General features: G+C 39.3%; 1 long non-coding RNA gene across 1 annotated transcript in view; it reads right to left on the bottom strand.

The window, feature by feature from the left end:
• The window catches only part of LOC133645312 (uncharacterized), a 44,555-nt gene that overhangs the window by 3,077 nt on the left and 23,126 nt on the right, over nt 1-18,352 (bottom strand). The window lies entirely within an intron of this gene.

Here is an 18,352-nt window from a genome sequence, read left to right as displayed (position 1 = left end):
TTTGACCCACACAAATTTATGACGTCTATGAAGGTCCTACGTATCTGTCTATGTGGAAGCTGCAGCCGGGTAAAAAGCCTGATATAAGGTGATCGTTCAGTGACTCCGGTAAAGGAGATCAACTGAGCCAAGTTGTCACGAATTTGGAAATTTGCTGCAGTATAGATGGATAGAGTTAAGGGCTCCATATGGTAGAGCCTTGGTGAAACTATATGGACTGACCAGACACGATGTACTGTAGGATTGGGGGGTGATTCCTGATGATTCTACAACGCCTTAGGCTGTTATCCGTGTTGGTCAGGAAGGAAAAGCAGGGTTTGCTCCGCTAAACGGGTTAATCGCCGTTATATGAGTAAGAATGACCTGCGTGTGTGTGTTATGAGACGGCCGATTCCACAAAAGCACGCGTGCATTAGTTGTTTATATTGGTCCGGACCAGGGGGGTGTGGTTTGTGGGATAAAAATGTGTGTTTTTTAAATTTATATATATATATCTGCATAATTTAATAACTTTTGTGTAGCACCTGGTTTCTTATCTGGTTTAATTCCCCCCTTCCTTTTCCTCCCCCCCTCTCGCAACCTCCCTTCACGCTTTTTCTCACAGCCCCGCTATCTGTAAAAGTTTGGAAATTGTCTAAAATGTGTGTGCGTGTGAGAAAGTAGACAAAGTTTATGTACAGAAAACATATGAGTGTATGATCTATCCATTTAATTATCTTATTCCGCTCTCGGAGGTTGGATCGCGGTGGCAGCAGCCTAAGCAGGGAAGTCCAGAATACCCTCCTTAAACTAGACTATTTGTCCATCTAAGAGTGAATGATAAATGTTGTTCTTATTATTAAGGTTCTGATATGATACAGCTGTGCTTCTGGATGAGAAAAATAGTTGTCTATTGCATTTACTTTTAACTGTGCTGGTAAATTCTCTGTGTGAGTGACTGTGTGACGCATATAAAGGAAAAAAAAAAAAAAGGAGTCTCAGCTGGAAGACATTTTGAGATAAGAGTGTGTGCGTGTGGCGAGGCTGTGTGAGTGTCAGCTGTACGAGGCGTGGGCCGAAGAGGTGTGACAATGTTAGGATAGCATTGAGCTAGGTTAGCATTGTGTTAGCATAGCATTGAGCTAGGTTAGCATTGTGTTAGCATAGCATTGGGCTAGGTTAGCAAAAGTTTGCATACTGAGGCATAGTAAGGCTAAGTTAGCATCTAGCTTGGCATTACTAAGTGTGGTTGAACAGTTATTCTCGGTCTGTAGTGTGCTAGTAGTAGGTGCTTGCTAAGTCCAGTAAATTAATAGATATATGGAAAATTACACGTTTAAATATCAATAAATAAATACGGATTGTGGGACATTGAAACATTGTTTAATTCATCATTCATTTATATGTCTAGTATACTTTTTTTGGTACAGCCTTGTTGCTTATCTGATCCATCCAGTTTCTGTGTTGAAGTTGAGACAAACACACACGCACGAACATCATAGATTAGGACACATTGTAACTTTGAATTAATAGTTATACAACAAATAAATTAATAATATTGAATTTAAATTTGATAAAGATAAATTGATTATACATTGACATTTTAATTTTTTTTAGGAATAAACACACAATAAAATAAAAGTAAAATTTATATTCTAATACATCTAAGGGCATCTGTGAAACATAGAGTCTGAAGAAGTACAGATAAGAGCCACTCAGCGCCATTGTCAAAACAAAACGTAGAGAAGCGTTAAACAAATTCTAATCAGAAGGAAGACAGACCAAAATATGAGAACTTAAGTAAACAGACAGCAAGTAAACCAGAAATAATAATGTAAATAAATAACAAAGAAAGCAAATTTCTATGTGACATTGGTGCATGTAGAATTACAAATAGAGAATAAAACTAAATGGAAATAACTGTCTGCAAGATGAGCATGACGTCATGAATTGTGCTCGGGTTAGTAATAGATAGATAGATAGACAGATAACACGTTATTGATTCCTTCAGGAGAGTTCCCTCAGGAAGAAGAAGTAAAAAGTAAACAGTAACTAATAAGGGTATAAATGGAAACAGAATAGAAAAATATTACAAGGAGAATAAAAATATAACAGTAAAATAAGAGAAACTAGGCATTAACGACCATGATATAAAAAAGTATTGCACTGTTATTGTTTTGCATTCCCTGTCATCCTAGCCCCCCCAAAGAGGAATTGTACAGTGTAATGATGTATGAGACAAATGATTTTTTATAGGCTAAACCAGTAGTTCTCAAAGGAGGGTATGGTGTTTCCGCCCGGACAAAAAAGGGGGGTACTTGAAGGTATGCCAAGGGGTACCTGAGATTTTAAATATTTTAAAATAGCGACAATTCAAAATCCTTCATAAATATAATTATAGAAGAATAATTCTTCAACAAAATAAATATTTAGAATTAAGTTCACGAGCCCAGATGGATCTCTATTGCAATATCCAAAGAAGGTTGATGATTGATTATATGTATAGAAATCTTTATTATAATTTAATCATTTGTTTAATTTTTGAAACGTTTTAGTTATTCTTATATTTTTTGTCCAAATAAGTCAAGTAAGACCACAACAAATGAGCAATATGGTGCACTGTTATACAATCTAATAAATCAGAAAATGATGACATTATGCTGTATTTTATTTCTTTATTTTACTGGAAAAAAGGTTGAAAACCACTGCCCTAAATCATATCTAAAGCTAAAATTATTTTATAAGACTGATTATTTTGGATTATTGTGTTTGTATTATGAGAGAAGGAGAGAAAGTGAGAGAGAGAGGAAGAGAGAGCAGGTGAAAAAACAAATTGAGGTTGAAGAGGATGGTTTGAGAAAATATGGGAAAAGGATGTTTATAACCTTACGTTATGTGAATGGTTTCTAGGAGAACAGAAAATAGAAACATTGTGTGAAGTGTAAGGAAGAGATGGATACAGGATGTTGTTTGTAAAGGAAAACGAAAGTGAAGAAAAGATGAGAAAGTGACAAATGAAGGTATTCGTAAATGGTATGCTGTTGATTGTTGATTGTGGTTAGCTGCAAGTTTGTTTAATTGTTTGTTTGTTTAGTTGTTTAAGTGAAATGGGAAGAAATCAATAGGAATAATTACATGCAAAATGGAATAAAACTATGAGTGCGATAGATAATGAATGAATAAATGAAATAAGTTTATTTTGGTCATATAATCAACCATCAACCAATTTGTGTGAGCAGTTTAACAGTAAATTAGACATATTAACAATCATACACATTTACACACAGAAAAGAAAAGAAAAAAGAATGACCGAAAAAAAGAATAGGCGGAAGCCAAAGCTTATATTGGCCTATGATATACAATTACTGAACATTAAATTACCTGGAACATCAACGTTAAAAGATGAAAGTAATTGTTACTATATTTTATAATGTTCAAAAAACTATACCTTTCAAGGGTCTCCAAAACCATAACAAAAAACTACATGTGTTCAGCTCATCACTGAGGATGGTACATTATTTAACTCCTAAAACTGAAATACATTTGTGTTTTTATTTTATTTTACTTGACCTATTTCAAAAATCAATATCCCCCGTAAATGATAGTGTCTCCTCTTAATGTAAACAAGCTAAGAATACAAACTGGAAGGCTGTTGTTCTTTACTTGGAAACATAATTGCCATTGTTTTAAAATTAAATTATCTGAACATTTAACACATTATGACTTAAAAAAAAAAAAAAAAAGGATTGATATGATCATAATAATAATGCTTTGTGTATTATTGAAATGAGCCTTTTAATTTTAAGTATTGGGTCTATATTTCTTCTATAAACACTTCCCCAAACTTCAAAACAATATTACATATGGAAAAATAAATGAATAATATAACATGTGCAGACATTTCTTATTCAGCATGTGTTTAACTTTATACCGAATAGCAATGGATTTGGATATTATGTTCAATATGTGGCTTCCAACATATTAATGATCAATTACTATTCTCAAGAATGTAGTTCATATACTCTGTAAATTTCCACTTAATTCAACTTTAATTTTTGTTTCACAATTTGACTTTGCACCCTGGACAGGTCGCCACCTCATCACAGGGCCAACACAGATAGATAGACAGACAACATTCACACACTAGGGCAAATTTAGTCTTATTAATTTCTACATATTGAGATCTATTACTTAAAATAACTACTTAACCACTGTTGTGAAACACCTTTCTAATTTATGGGAGTATTGGGATAGGCTTGAGGAAGATGTCTGCTGTGGTGGTGGTTAGTTTGGAAATTAATTTAATAAAAGTAACTTTAAAGTGCAGTCTGACATTTTAGTTTGGAGTAATTTATATTTTTATTTAGACATTGCAGTACACCATACTTCTGGATGTTGAGCTAGAAGAGGATAATGGCATGACAGAATAAAGTTAGAATTAAAGTTGGGGTGCCAGTGATTGTCACACACACACTGGGTGTGGTGGAATTTGTCCTCTGCATTTGGCCCATCCCCCGTGATTGCCCCTGGGAGGTGGGGGAATCATGTTTGGTGATTTGGCTCCCAAATTTTTTGTAGTCTTTGGTGTGACTCGACCGGGGTTTTGAGCTTGCGACCTGCCGATCTCAGGCCGGACACTCTAACCACTAGGTCACTGAGATGAAGGAGGCAAACCAAATCTCAACAGCTTTTAGTTAGCTACAGATTTTGAGAGTATAATGCGAATAACTATAACTTTACAACTGTTTGCTGTGAATAGTGTTGAATAATAATTACAAATAACAGCCTACATTAATAATTAGAATAAGAGCCGATATGTAAAGTGTTAAAAAGAGGAGAAGTGTGATTAGGGCTGGCGCCTAGAGCATGGCCTTGTGTGTTTTGTTGTGACTAGGTTGGATAACCAGTCGGAGACAGGCAAGGAAAGGATATGCAGCTTTGTTTGTGTGGCGTTTTTCATGCAACAAAGTGAAATGAAAGAAAATAAAAGCAAAATTAAAATGCAGACAATAAAAATAAACACAGTGCGGACGTTAAAAGTTAAAATATTAAAAGATTTAGCTGAAAGATAAGGAGAAACGTGAATAAATACATTATTTTGTTTTGGAGAATATCACGTACAGCAGGAGGTCAGAGTGCAAGCATGACAGCTTGCTCGCGCCTACTGATAGACAAATGATAGTTTAAATTAACTTATAGATAATCTTTAAGTGAATTAAAAGGGTACTTAAATACACATGAAGTAGTACGTATAATCTTTGAATTAAGGTTATTGATTAGCAATTAATGGGATAGTTAAGACTGTAATTTTAAAACGTGATATGCAAAATTGAACTAACCGAGAGGATATGAAAACGATGGGTGTACATGTTTTGAGTTCCAAATTCTGGAGGAAAAAAAAAAACCTCAACAAAGCGTAAAACCATACAGACGGACTTGGGTGGTAGCCACGGTTGTGCTAGGTCAAGCGAGGGTGGAAAGGATGTGCAGCCGGGGGACTGCCAGCTTCTCTGAACAAGACAAGCTCCAAAGTTGTAGCCAGAACATGCTCACAAAAAATACAGGTGTGACAGCAGGACGAACAGCAGGATACAAACAGACTCCTTCTGGACATAAGTGTCAACGGACAATGTTCAACGCAATCTTTGAAGCATTCCTTTGTGGTCAACCTGCACACACCTTGTAATGACCTGCTTACGAACTGTGCCCTGACAATTCAATACCGCACAGAAGGAACTTCCTGATGTTGCCTGACAGCACGACATCAGCTGACAACTACTGGGGACGCCTCCCAGGAACGAATGGAAGACGGGGACTGCTCCAACTGTCCTAGCACTGGTTGACGGAGGTGCGTCCGTGTGTCCTGCCACCCAAACCGCCAAAGTGTACGAACACCAATTAGACGACTCATAATAGGAGCCTTTTGACTCTTATATATGGTGGGACTCAAGGTATGGCCGCTCATGTGAACTATCCTTACAACAATTAGAATGGTATAAGATGGACAACTAATGACCCACATTGTTCCCTCTGTCCTGCCTACGAAACCAAAAATGTAGGTCAAATGATAAAACAGGGCGTAGCTGCCGCTGATTGAACCGATACGCTAATACCACATTTTCAATTATTTCAGTTGTCTGTTAAAAACATAGCTATTGGTTGCAATTGGGACATTCCTGCAGTAGGCTACAAAGAGCTAGCAGCTACACAACAGCTGAGCTAAAACAAAATTTAAGCATATCAAATATTTATAGTTGCTTATTACATACACAAAGTCGCAGAGAGACAGAAGTCTGTAGAAAGTATTCAGTAACAAACGTGTCCGCATTATTAAACTTTCTACCACAGGAAACATACTGAACAAATACAGCAGTTACTGTCAGACTCTAATCCGGATTACCTTGTCTATCAGAGACATGGTTAAAACCCACAACAACTTTCGCTCTAATTAATGTCCCGGGGGACAAGATTACAGAAAAGACAGATCGAGTGACAAAGGGGGGAGGAATTATGATTTATGAAAGGGAAACATTAAAAGTAGATAAATTTGAGTATGTTAAAATGTTATTTAATTTAATTTTCCTCAGAAATGTATTTCAAGGTAATTGTAGTATACCGACCGACCACAGCCAAAGACATTTTTCTTGATTCATTTTCAGACATCCTCAAACAGCATAGTATGAAAGAAGTAACGTCATGGGGGACTTTAATCTGGACTGGTTAAATAAGACGCGTAGAAAGAAACTTAAGGATATTATAAACGGCTTCTACATGATACAAATTATAAGCTGCCCTACTAGAATTACAATTGGATGACAAAAATCAAAGAGAACATCTGTAAATACACGAATACAAAACCAGAAAAAAGAGTGTAAAATAAAAATACCATTGGATTAATAAAACAATTTGGATTCTAATAAAGACATGAGGACTAAACAGGTCTAAATACAGATCGTATGATTTTAAAAGTTTGGAGGAACAAAGTTACAATGTTTATGCGGAAGTCTAAGGCTCACTTTCATTTAGAATTAATCAAAGCTGCAAAAGGGAACAATAGAGAGTTATGGAAAACCAGATACAAACTTACGGAAAGAGAGCAAACAAGAAACAACACTATAACATTAAATATCAATGGCGCTACTATCGCAGACAGTCTGGACATAAGTAATAATTTTAATGAACATTTCATCCAGTCTGTACAAACCCTGAATAAAGAGTCCCTCAAAATCAGTACAAATAATTGTCATTTATTCAGGACGGACTAATTTTAGAATTAACAAATGAAACAAAGTTAAACAAAATCTTCACTGCATTATCAGATTCACGATCTAGAGATATATATATATGGGTTGGACACTATCTTCCTAAAAACATATAAGGATTGTATTATTGCTCGTATAACAACAATTGATAAATAAATCAATAACGGAAAACACTTTCCCTACCACGTCGAGAAACTGCTACTATAATTAAATCCATAAAGCAGGAAATAAAGAAGACCAGAACATGTACAGACCAATTAGCCTTCTCCACGTTATAACAAAAGGAATAGAAAATTTAAAATTAAAAAGTGGCTTTGGAGCAATCAAGGCTGCTCAGACGGTCACTAAGAGGGGCATTATGTTGACACATCAATTTAATGAGTATTATATTTATCTATGAGAGCATTTTTGTTGGAAATTGTGAGGTATGGCTGTTAAAAGCTTGGTTGTTGTTATGAATGATGACAGATGTGAACAAGAGCATGTATTGTCTTTGTGTGATGATGTAAATAAGGTGTGGTAGTATTGTATGGTAAGTATGTGTCCATGAAGGGGCATTTGGTGACTTTTCTTATAATTGATTACATGCTACAGTATGATTATTTTTGATTAATTATTGATTATTATGAATGTATATATTTATTATGATTAATTAGTGTCATAATTTTATTGCTTGATTTTTGGATCCCTTTAATTTAGGTAGCCAGGGACTGCAGATGGAAAGTAGCTATTTAGATATAATCTGGTACAGAACATATCTGTTTCTGAACTTAATGTTTCTGTGCATTGTCCCATCATAGATAGACTAAATTAAATACAACTATTTAGTGAATTATTGTGGCCACAATAATTCACTAGGTGTTGTAAAATATCAAAGTACTATTGCAAAAGCGAACAGTGACCTCAAACATGACCTGTCCTCCGCCTCTGTTCTTGCTGCGCTTGACTATCAGCTGTCTTTTCTTTTTCTTGGATGTTTCTGAAACTACTAATACTACTACTACTATTACTATTACTACGACTAACACTGTTCCTGTGAGAGGGACAGAGGGGGGAGGTGAGTTTGGATTGGGTCAAGTTTGAGCGTGTTGAGGTTTTACTTAATCGATATGATCAATCCGGTACAAGGATAAAGGAACGTAATGATTAAGATTGACAATTGCAGTGGTTGGCGGAAGCAACCCCAACCTCAAAGGAGGGTGCCAATTCAGTAATTAAATGTTTTGTGAATTATCTAATATCCCGACATGGTTTCCCCAAAAAGATTAGGTCAAACAACGGCACCTAATTTAAGAAAACAGGTTAATCTTCTTCAGTCACAAGATCAGCACTTCTCAGGACCAGCAGCTTCCTAGGAAGGTGGAAAGACCATGAGACCAAAATGGTAAGTTTGCAAAATGTAGAATTTGTGTGCCAGTTCCTCTGTGCAGATTTGAGGATGAAAGCAGCCACTCCAGATTCCCTTGCACTCGCTAAGAGGGGCACGGTCAAAGCCGATCCAGGACCAACACCCGATACCTGACTGGAAGGAACCGAGAGGAGAGACAACACCTTGCCAGCGATGACGAGAACAACTAAGGTTGCCAGCCAATGTGTCCACCGGGACTCCAGCAGCTGTGGAAAGAAGTGTCGGGAGTGCCGAAGCAGCGAGTAGGCCTGAAGCAAGCCGAGGGCCTGGACCAAGGCCCCACGCCCCATACTCTGCCCCAGCCTTCCCCAAAGCCCCCACAGCTCCAACTCTACCTGAGTTTTCCCCAAAGCGGCCAGCGCGCACATGCCATTGCACAGTCTGCCCAATGGACTGAACCACACCCCAAGAAGAGACAGAGACAGACTGTTTGAGTGGATCTCTTTCTTCACCAAGGCAGCCAAAAGCCCAACGAGGTGTCGGCAGGCCACCAGCCTGAGGCACCACCGAGCCATCTATACGAGCTCTAATCGAACATGGACTCATACGAAATTCAGTTGTGTGTTCAAAATCAATTGATAATTAACAATATTGGTAACTACATTCATTGCAAATGCCGGGAAAAATATTTTTGCAAATGTCTTACAGTCATAAGTCTATATACATTCATCTATTTATGTTCAATGATGTTCATGATCAAAGTATTTGTTATTCCTTTACTAAATCAAAGGGTAGGCCACTAATTGTGTTCTGTGAGATGGTTTTACTGCAGGCTGGTAACAGCGATCGCTCTGAAGGAGGGTCATAGACGGAATTTTTGCCTCGTATAAAAACATTGAGGTTTTTGCCTCTATCTGTGGTAGAGATTTAACTAGTGGTCTACATCAGAAATTGTTTTGGTCCAGGGTCTTATGACCCTGGAAGGAGGGTATGTCGTAGAATTTCTGACCTTTTGACCTATATTTCGTGTCTTTTAAGAATGTCCGCTCATTTTCAATTCTCTTGTATTTTGTGCCATTGAATGGACCAGTTGTGGGACAAAAGTGAATATTAAGTCGTGCCAACCTGTCTACAGAATGTGTTGACTGTCTAAAGGATTCGAGTTGTTATGGAACAGATAGGAAAAACAACAAGACATTGACGCACTCGATAAGGAACAATGACGCACAACAGACATATAAAAAATGGCAGAAGACCGGAACTCGAGAGTGATTTTGGCTTGTGTGTGTCTTGTTTGCTCCGGAGTGACATGTGGTCTGTCTGCACGGCCAACTCAATTCAACCTGCACTTCTGATAATGGGTAAATAAATTTGTTGTACTAAACTACTTTTGTTGCCTGTTTAAGCTTCGGACAATCCACTACACTGTTTCATTGTGTCCATGAATAATCCATATGCAATTGTATTTACATTCCGCAAAGTGTTTGAAAACACAGTCGAAACATCACAAAATGCCACAAATTCAGTATATATTCAAAATTCATTTTGAATATTGCGCTCCGAATATTTCCGTAGATTCTACGTCACTGGAGTAACGCTTCTGCACTATCAGATCAGTCATACTAGAAATATGCAAAAATTGGAAAGAGATGCGCTGTCTATCATTCCCAATCGTTACGTGAGACAAGAACACATACGTTTGACTTTTTTTATGCATTCGAAATAAATAGCTAAGAATTGAGTCAACAGATTGAGGGTCCTATTGCGCCTATTTACCCTCTCTAAAAACATCCAGAAACCGCCAAAAAAAACTTCATATACATGTCTTGACCTGAAAATTAACCAAATATGAGCGATTTTGTTATTACAAGCGCCAACGCAGACGGTCTATTTTAGTGGCGCATTGATAGCAGTGTGGCAACAATAGCTTACACTGCTACTGTTGCCACACTAAGCTGGCGTTTGCTCCTGCTAGGTCTCAAACTTGCTAAAAGTTCATTCTAGATTATATTTCATGCATCTCTCACCTGATAATAGACAAATATGGCCATGGACCGAGAGGCTGGTCGACTTTGACATCCCCCGAGATGGCGAAAAAGATACAAAAACATGCTAGTTGCAGCAACTTTTTGTTAACCCTTTGTAAGGATTGCAATTTAATCTTCATCCAAACAGAATTATGTGAGAATACCATTGGTCGGCATCTCAGCAAGAGTGGAAATATTACAGTAAGTGTTTGTTTTATAATGGTTCATTATGGTTAGTTTAAATGCTCAGCGCCAAACAATGCTGCTAATGCTATATTGTTTCAATAAAGCTGCCTCCATTAAGTACTCAGCTTCTAAAATTCATTGCTCATCCTCTTTGTGTTCGGGCACCAAAATGTAAGGTTCTGGATCACAATTTTTCCCAAAGTAATCATTTTTGTTTCTATCCTTCTGTCTCACAAAGTCTGCTTGATTAGCATTGTTGTTGATGGGGAAGGGATCTGTGGTTCCTGACTCTACGTCAAGAATCACGTGACTGGCATCCTCATTAACTCTGAAAATGGCTCAGGAATCTGTGTGAGATTGATGCTGCTTTGATTATATCTATTTATTCTCAAACTTTGTAAGTCTTTTGGTGTCATACGTAAATCAGATATAAATGATAATAACTCCAATATAGAGGCAACTTGTTTTTCCACTCTACTGGTCACTGAGGTACGCAACCCCCTGATCATAATAAGGAGGAAATCCCTCCGGGTTAAATAAAATAAAGTATCCTTCATCTACATTTTATCAATCATCACAACACTGATGGCCTAATTCTTAAATTGAATTTAATCTTGAGTACACACAATAGTTAATATTAAAACATTTACAGTACTGAAAAGTACGGTAGTCTTATGAACAGTGTTGGGTTAGTTACTGAAAACCAGTAACTAGTTACAGTTACTAGTTACTTTATTTCAAAAGTAACTCAGTTACTAACTCAGTTACTTACACCAAAAAGTAATGCGTTACTGTGAAAAGTAACTATTTAGTTACTTCTTCTACTTTTTTTTTTTTTTAAGCTCCCATCAATGCCCTTTTAGCCTTCATTTCAGTACTGTTATTGCACTGGAGAATAATACAATCTGTTGATCAACTTGACATGCATTTGCATCACTGACCTCTGCTAAGCAATGTGGTCTACATACAACACACAAAGACAAAGCTATGTTTCAAAGGGCCAATTTATTTCAGGCCAGAACAAATTGACAAAACTATTTTAAATAGCTGCAACATAACATACATAAGTAACAAACAGCATAATAACACTAACACTAACACTAACCACGTTAAACCCAGATTCCGAACTAACAAAGGTCTTAACTGATTCTCTTTCTATGCCACATCAATATGGAATGCACTCCCAACAGGTGTAAAATAAAGTGCATCTCTATCCTCCTTCAAAACCGCACTAAAAGAACACCTCCAGGCAACTACAACCCTAAACTAACACCCTCCCTTCCACATAATACCTCTTCGGATTGTAAATAATCAAATGTAGACACTTTTTCTTATACTTTCTGATCTCTCTCTCTATGTCTACTACTTGCTGTACATATCCTACCAAGTCAGTCCTACACTGTTTCAATATCCATTTCTCTGATGATGCAATGGTTAATGCTGATTGTTGATGACTGAAGTGTTGATACCGACCAAACCTAGTCCGTGTGGACCTGAGTGAGGACAGCCTGTCGTCACGTCCGCTTGGCCAACCAAAAAGTAACCACAGAACACTATACCACGTATAGTGTTCTGTGGTTACTTTTTGGTTGGCCAACGGTTTACGTTGTATTGCGCATTGGGGCAAGCAGAGCAGAGAGTGAGAGCGTTGTCGTTCACTGAGTGATTCATGTCGTTAATCCGCGGTGAACGAATCGTTCGCTCAGTCCCTCCCCCCGCCCCCATGATGAGTAGCTGGCTGCGTCGTTCGCCGACGTCGAGGGTTCAGTGAGTCACAGGATGCGCCAGTTCCACTCATACCGGCATGGTCGCGGCGGAGCTCAACTGAACTGAGAAAGGAACGAATCAGTTCATGAATGGATTCGGTTCAGTACGTTCGCTCAAAATATTTGTTCGTTCGAACATAACACTAACACAGAGAGCGCAGAAGAAGAATCAGAAGCACGTCACTGCAGCGCAGCAATAAAACACACTCAGATCTTCTGTTTCTAGCCGATACTACATAAAAAATAACGTAAAATAACGCAGTAACGCATCATGTAGTAACGGTAACTGAGTTACTGAATATAAAAAATAACGCGTTAGATCACTAGTTACCGCCGAAACTAACGGAGTTACAGTCCCAACACTGCTTATGAATAATACACAACATTCTTCTCAGACTAGTTTCTCATTAGGTAAGCTGCATTATGCAGCAAAGTTTCTGTATTCTCCACTTATTTACATAGAGAAACTCAAAAACTGTTTTTTTATGCTACGCTTCTGGCGAAGCAGGCATGTATGTATTATAAAAAGGAGTAGCGATGCATGACCTCAACATAATTTGTTTATGAGTGTGGTAGAAGCAGTAAATACACATTGCTAACTTACAGTTGTATAGATGTCATGATGACTCACCTGCTGATGGCATCATACAGCGTCAAAAACAAAATGTATCCGCTTCACTTTCCCTTTCATCTAACAATGTGGAACATGTTAAATCTACACATTTTTGTTTTGGCGCCACCGGTGAGAAATTAAACATTCTCATCTGACAAGGAAACACATCTGATTGGCTCTACTTCATAGCTTACTCCATCCTCTCTCATATTCGACTCTAATAAAGAACTGTGATATTCCGAACTTGTCCCACCCATCTATAAGATTAAATTAAATATGATTGTATTTGCTTTCTGTCAACATTTTAGTCTCGTTTTTATTTGTCGACACTGGTTTGCTGAGGGCTGAGGTGAGTGATGTATTTGTTTATGTGTGCACAGATTCGCCGAGCCAAGGGACAGAGATGAGGGAAGATGATACGAGTGTACTGTGTCCCTTTTTCAGCGGATTTCTAGGCTACTGGTGATAATTTTGAAAACTTGTAATACATTATTTTTGTGAGTATATTAAAATGTACTTTCCCAAATTCAAAAGTTTTGATTTGAGGGGGAAATACATTTATTTGAGGGGGCTCTGCCCCCTCTTGCTCCTACATAAAGCCAGCCTTGCTCATGACTATTTTGCAAAATTGCATATGCGTTTGATTAATAATATTTTTTAATGCACAAATTGATAACTTGCTTTGAAATAATACTTTTGGTTGTTAAGCAGGTATTTGAGTATTTGAGTATTTGTTATTATTTTAACAAAAAAATATGTTTGCTGCATGAAACGATAATATTAAAGTTAAAATGCAATAGGTTATCAAAACCAACTATGAACTGTTTGCGTCCAGAAACCATAATGTGAGTATTGGTGAATAAAACACCTTCTAAAATAAAGTTTATTTGTTACAGGACTACTGTCCAGGGGAAATTATTCTAATATTATGATTTAACAGCTGCAGAAATATGTTAATTGTTTTTACATTGCACTGTGGAGAACTTCACTTCAAACATATGCATGCAACCAACAGTCAAGAAGTAAGTACTTCCTCTGTATCCCAAGACAAACAATCTTTCACAAGGCCAGTTCTCTTTAAGTAATAACGGTCAAAACTGTGGAAATGTTGCATTTTCCTCACAATTGTGTGCTGTATAGATCCAGTTTGGATCACCAGAAAATGTAAGCACCAAATAATTGTATTTTTTCAAAAACACATATGCAGTTATGCAATATTTTACTCTACTTAATGTTCCATTCAACTGAATATTTATTCAATTCAGTAATCTGATCAAACATATTTTTGCTTGGTGAAAGACCAATTATAAATACATAAAATAAAATAAGACACTTCACTTTACAATTAACTGGTTTAATTTTGAAATAACTAAGACTAAATGACATATTACAGTGTGTTCATGACTTCTCTCTGAGCTGCTACCTTATTGTGGTAGAGGAGTTTGAGTGACCCAATGATCCTAGGAGCTATGTTGTCTGGGGGCTTCTATGTCCCCTGGTAGGGTCTCCAAAGACAAACACGTCCTAGGTGAAGGACCGCACAAAGAGCAGCTCAGAAACTTCGATGAAAAGACACAAACAATGATTCAGATTTTTCTTACCCGGATGCGGGTCACCGTGACCCCCTCTGGAGCCTGGCCTGGAGGTGGAGCTCAATGGCATGCATGCCACAGGCCCGGCCAGGCACAGCCCGAAAAGCCAAAGTGGCTTTCTCTCCAATGGGCTCACCAGTCATAGGAGGGGGCATAGAGGACGGGCGGGATGTGAACTGGGCGGAAGCCGAAGGCAGACCCCTTTGCGGTCCGATCCTTGGCTACAAAAGCTAGCTCTTGGGAATTGGAACGTCACCTAGCCTGAGGGGAAGGAGCCTGAGCTGATGCGCAAGGTGAAGAAGTTCCGACTGGATGTAATCAGACTCACTTCGACGCACAGCAAGGGCTCTGGAACCAGTCCTCTCGAGAGGGGCTGGACTCTCTTCCACTCTGGCGTTGCAAGCAGTCAGAGGCAACGGGCGGGGTTGGCAATACAGCGGCTCAGAGCCTGCACTTTGGAGTTCAACCCAGTAGACGAGAGGGTAGTTTCCCTCCACCTTCGGGCGAGAGGACGGGTCCTTATTGTTGTTTGCGCTTAACTCAACAAACAGCAGTTCAGAATACCCGCCTTTTGAATTTGCTGGAGGGAGTACTGGAGCGTGCTCCCCTAAGTAATTCCCTTGTTCTGCTGGGGGACTTTAAGGCTCACATTTGCAATGACAGTGAAACCTGGAGAGGCCTGATTGGGAGAAACGACAGCCCAGATCTTAACCTAACCTAACCTGATCTTGTGTTTTTGGATTTTTGTGCTAGTCACAGATTATCCATAACGTTCAAACATAATGTCCATATGTGCACTTGGCACTAGGACAATCTAGGCCGCAGTTCAATTATCTACTTTGTAACTGTGTTTTCAGATTTGCGGTCTTATGTTTTGGACACTCGGGTGAAGAGAGGGGCGGAGCTTTCTACCAATCACCACCTGGTGGAGAGTTGGCTCCGATGGTGGAGGAGAATGCCGGTCAGACTTGGCAGACACAAACGAATTGTGTGGGTCCACACTGGGAACGTCAAGCAGAGTCTCCCGTCAGAGAGAGTTTCAATTTCCACCTTCGGAAGAAGGTTGAACATGTCACGAGAGAGGTGCAGGACATTGAGTCCAGTGGACCATGTTCTGTGCCTCCATTGTTGAGGCAGCCGATCATAGCTGTGGCCACAAGGTGGTTGGTACTTGTCGTGGCGGTAATCCCAGAACCCACCGGAGGACACAAGCGGTGAGGGATGCCGTCAAGATGAAGAAGGCGTCCTATAATGTCCTTTTGACTCGTGGGACTCCGCAGGCAGCGGACAGGTACAGACAGGCCAAGCGGTGTGTGGCTTTGGCGGTCGCAAAGGCAAACACTTGGACATGGGAGGAGTTCGGGGAAGCCATTGAAAACAACTTCCGGAAGCAATTCTGGTCTACAATCCCCCGCCTAAGGAAGGAGAAGCAGTGCACTGTCAACAATGTGTATGGTGGGGACGGTGTGCTACTGACTTCGACTCGAGATGTTCTGAATTGGTGGAGAGAAAACTTTGAAGACCTCCTCAATCCCGCCAACACGTCTTCCTATAAGGAAGCAGTGCCTGGGGAATCTGTGGTGGGCTCTCCAATTTCTGGGGCTGAGGTAGTTAAAAATCTCCTTGGTGGAAGGGCTGATCTGCCCAGAGTTCCGTAAGGCTTTAGATGCCGTGGGGCTGTCTTGGTTGACAAGATTCTGCAGCATTGCGTGTATATCGGGGGCGGTGCCTCTGGATTGGCAGACCGGAGTGGTGGTTCCTCTCTTTAAGATGGGGAACCGAAGGGTGTGCTCCAAACAATTGTGTGATAACACTCCTTAGCCTTTCTGGTAAGGTCTATTCAGGCGTACCAGAGAGGAGGCGATGCCGGATAGTTGAACCACAGATTCAGGAGGAGCAGTGTGGTTTTCGTCCCGGTCGTGGAACTGTGAACCAGCTCTTTACTTTCGGCAGGGTTCTTGAGTGTGCATGGGACACACACTGGTTGGGCAAACGCCCAACCAGTCTACATGTGCTTTGCGGACTTGGAGAAGCATTTGTCTGTGTCCCTCTGGGGGGATGTGCTCAGAGAGTATGGGGGAGGGGATTTTGCCCCAAGTGGAGAAGTTCAAGTACCTCAGAGTCTTGTTGATGTGTTGGGAGTGGATTGTGAAATCGACAGGCGGATTGGTGCGCCGTCTGCAGAATGTGGTCACTGTATCGTACTGTATTGTGCTATAGACGTCTTTTGTGCTGAAGAATGAGCTAAACTGGAAGGCAAATCTCTCAATTTACCGGTCGATATATGTTCCTATCCTCATCTATGGTCATGAGCTTTGGGTTGTGACCAAAATATCAAGATCACGAGTACAAGCTTCGAAAATTGGTTTCCTCCATCAGGTGGTGGGGCTCTCCCTTAGAGATAGGGTGAGAAGGTTGGTCATTTGGGAGGAGATCAGAGTAAAACCGCTGCTGCTCCACATCGAGAGGAGCCAGATGAGATGGTTTGGGCATTGGGTCAGGAAGCACCCCAGATGCCTCCCTGGGGAGGTGTCATGGGAACATCCAACCGGTAGGAGGCAATGGGGAGGACCCCGGACACGTTGGGGGGACGATATCTCCCAGCTGGCCTGGGAATGCCTCGGGCTCCTCCGGGAAGAGCTGGACAAATTGGCTAGGGAGAGGGAAGCCTGGGCTTCTCTGCTTAGGCTGCTGCCCTCGCAACCGGACCTGGGTTAAGCAGGAGAAGATAGATGGATGGATGGCATGATTATTATTTTAAGAATTTGCAGATTTCTTGAGGGAGAGAAAATAACACAATATTTTTTGTAATCAAATTACTTGCATGACTCGAGGAATTGATTCACAGGATTTAAAAAATTCACATAGAAAAATGCTGGAAATGCCAAAATCACACAAACCCCCAAAACACAAGCAAGATCACAGAACATAATGGAAGCCAGCCCAATCACCAGGTAATTAGCCAGGAAGGAAGTAGTCACTGCCCAATTTACAAAGCTGCCCAATCGTTTTGCAAATCACATGCACAGAACTTCTGCAACGCTACTCCAATTTTATGACTTTGAGCCGTAAGAAAATATTACCTTATTAACTATTATATTATCTTAGCATTCAAAGTGAAAGAGAAAATTGTTTTCCAAAAATGGGTCAGTCAATTTTTAGCATGGAATGCAAGCGTATTTAGTTATGGCAATGTAACCACAAATATGTCACCTAGTGTAAAAAGCTAAGATGAAAAGGACAGCTTCAAATTTTATTATAAATGATATGTGAATGGATGTAAGTTATTCTAAATTTTAAAGTGTAGTTGTTTGTTATTTGAAGTTATCAACAGATACTTTTATGAACTGTTGTTTTAAAAAAACATTACAATGCTTATATATTTTTTTAAAACATCAAGCACGAAACAGTATTTGCTGACTTTTGACGCATGCTGAAACCAGAAGCTGCTCATGTGTTTGAAATGGGTTATTTTTGGTTAAGTACTAAACAAATGTACTTAAGAATATAATATCACACGTTTTGAAATTGTTTTCCATTAAAGCAATGTGTAAATTAATAAATGAGGTTATACACTTT

This window comes from Entelurus aequoreus, unplaced genomic scaffold (assembly GCF_033978785.1).
Source record: "Entelurus aequoreus isolate RoL-2023_Sb unplaced genomic scaffold, RoL_Eaeq_v1.1 HiC_scaffold_36, whole genome shotgun sequence".
Lineage (NCBI taxonomy): Eukaryota > Metazoa > Chordata > Actinopteri > Syngnathiformes > Syngnathidae > Entelurus > Entelurus aequoreus.
The sequence above is the reverse complement of the archived record's forward strand: the minus strand, read 5'-3'. Positions and strand labels throughout refer to the sequence as shown.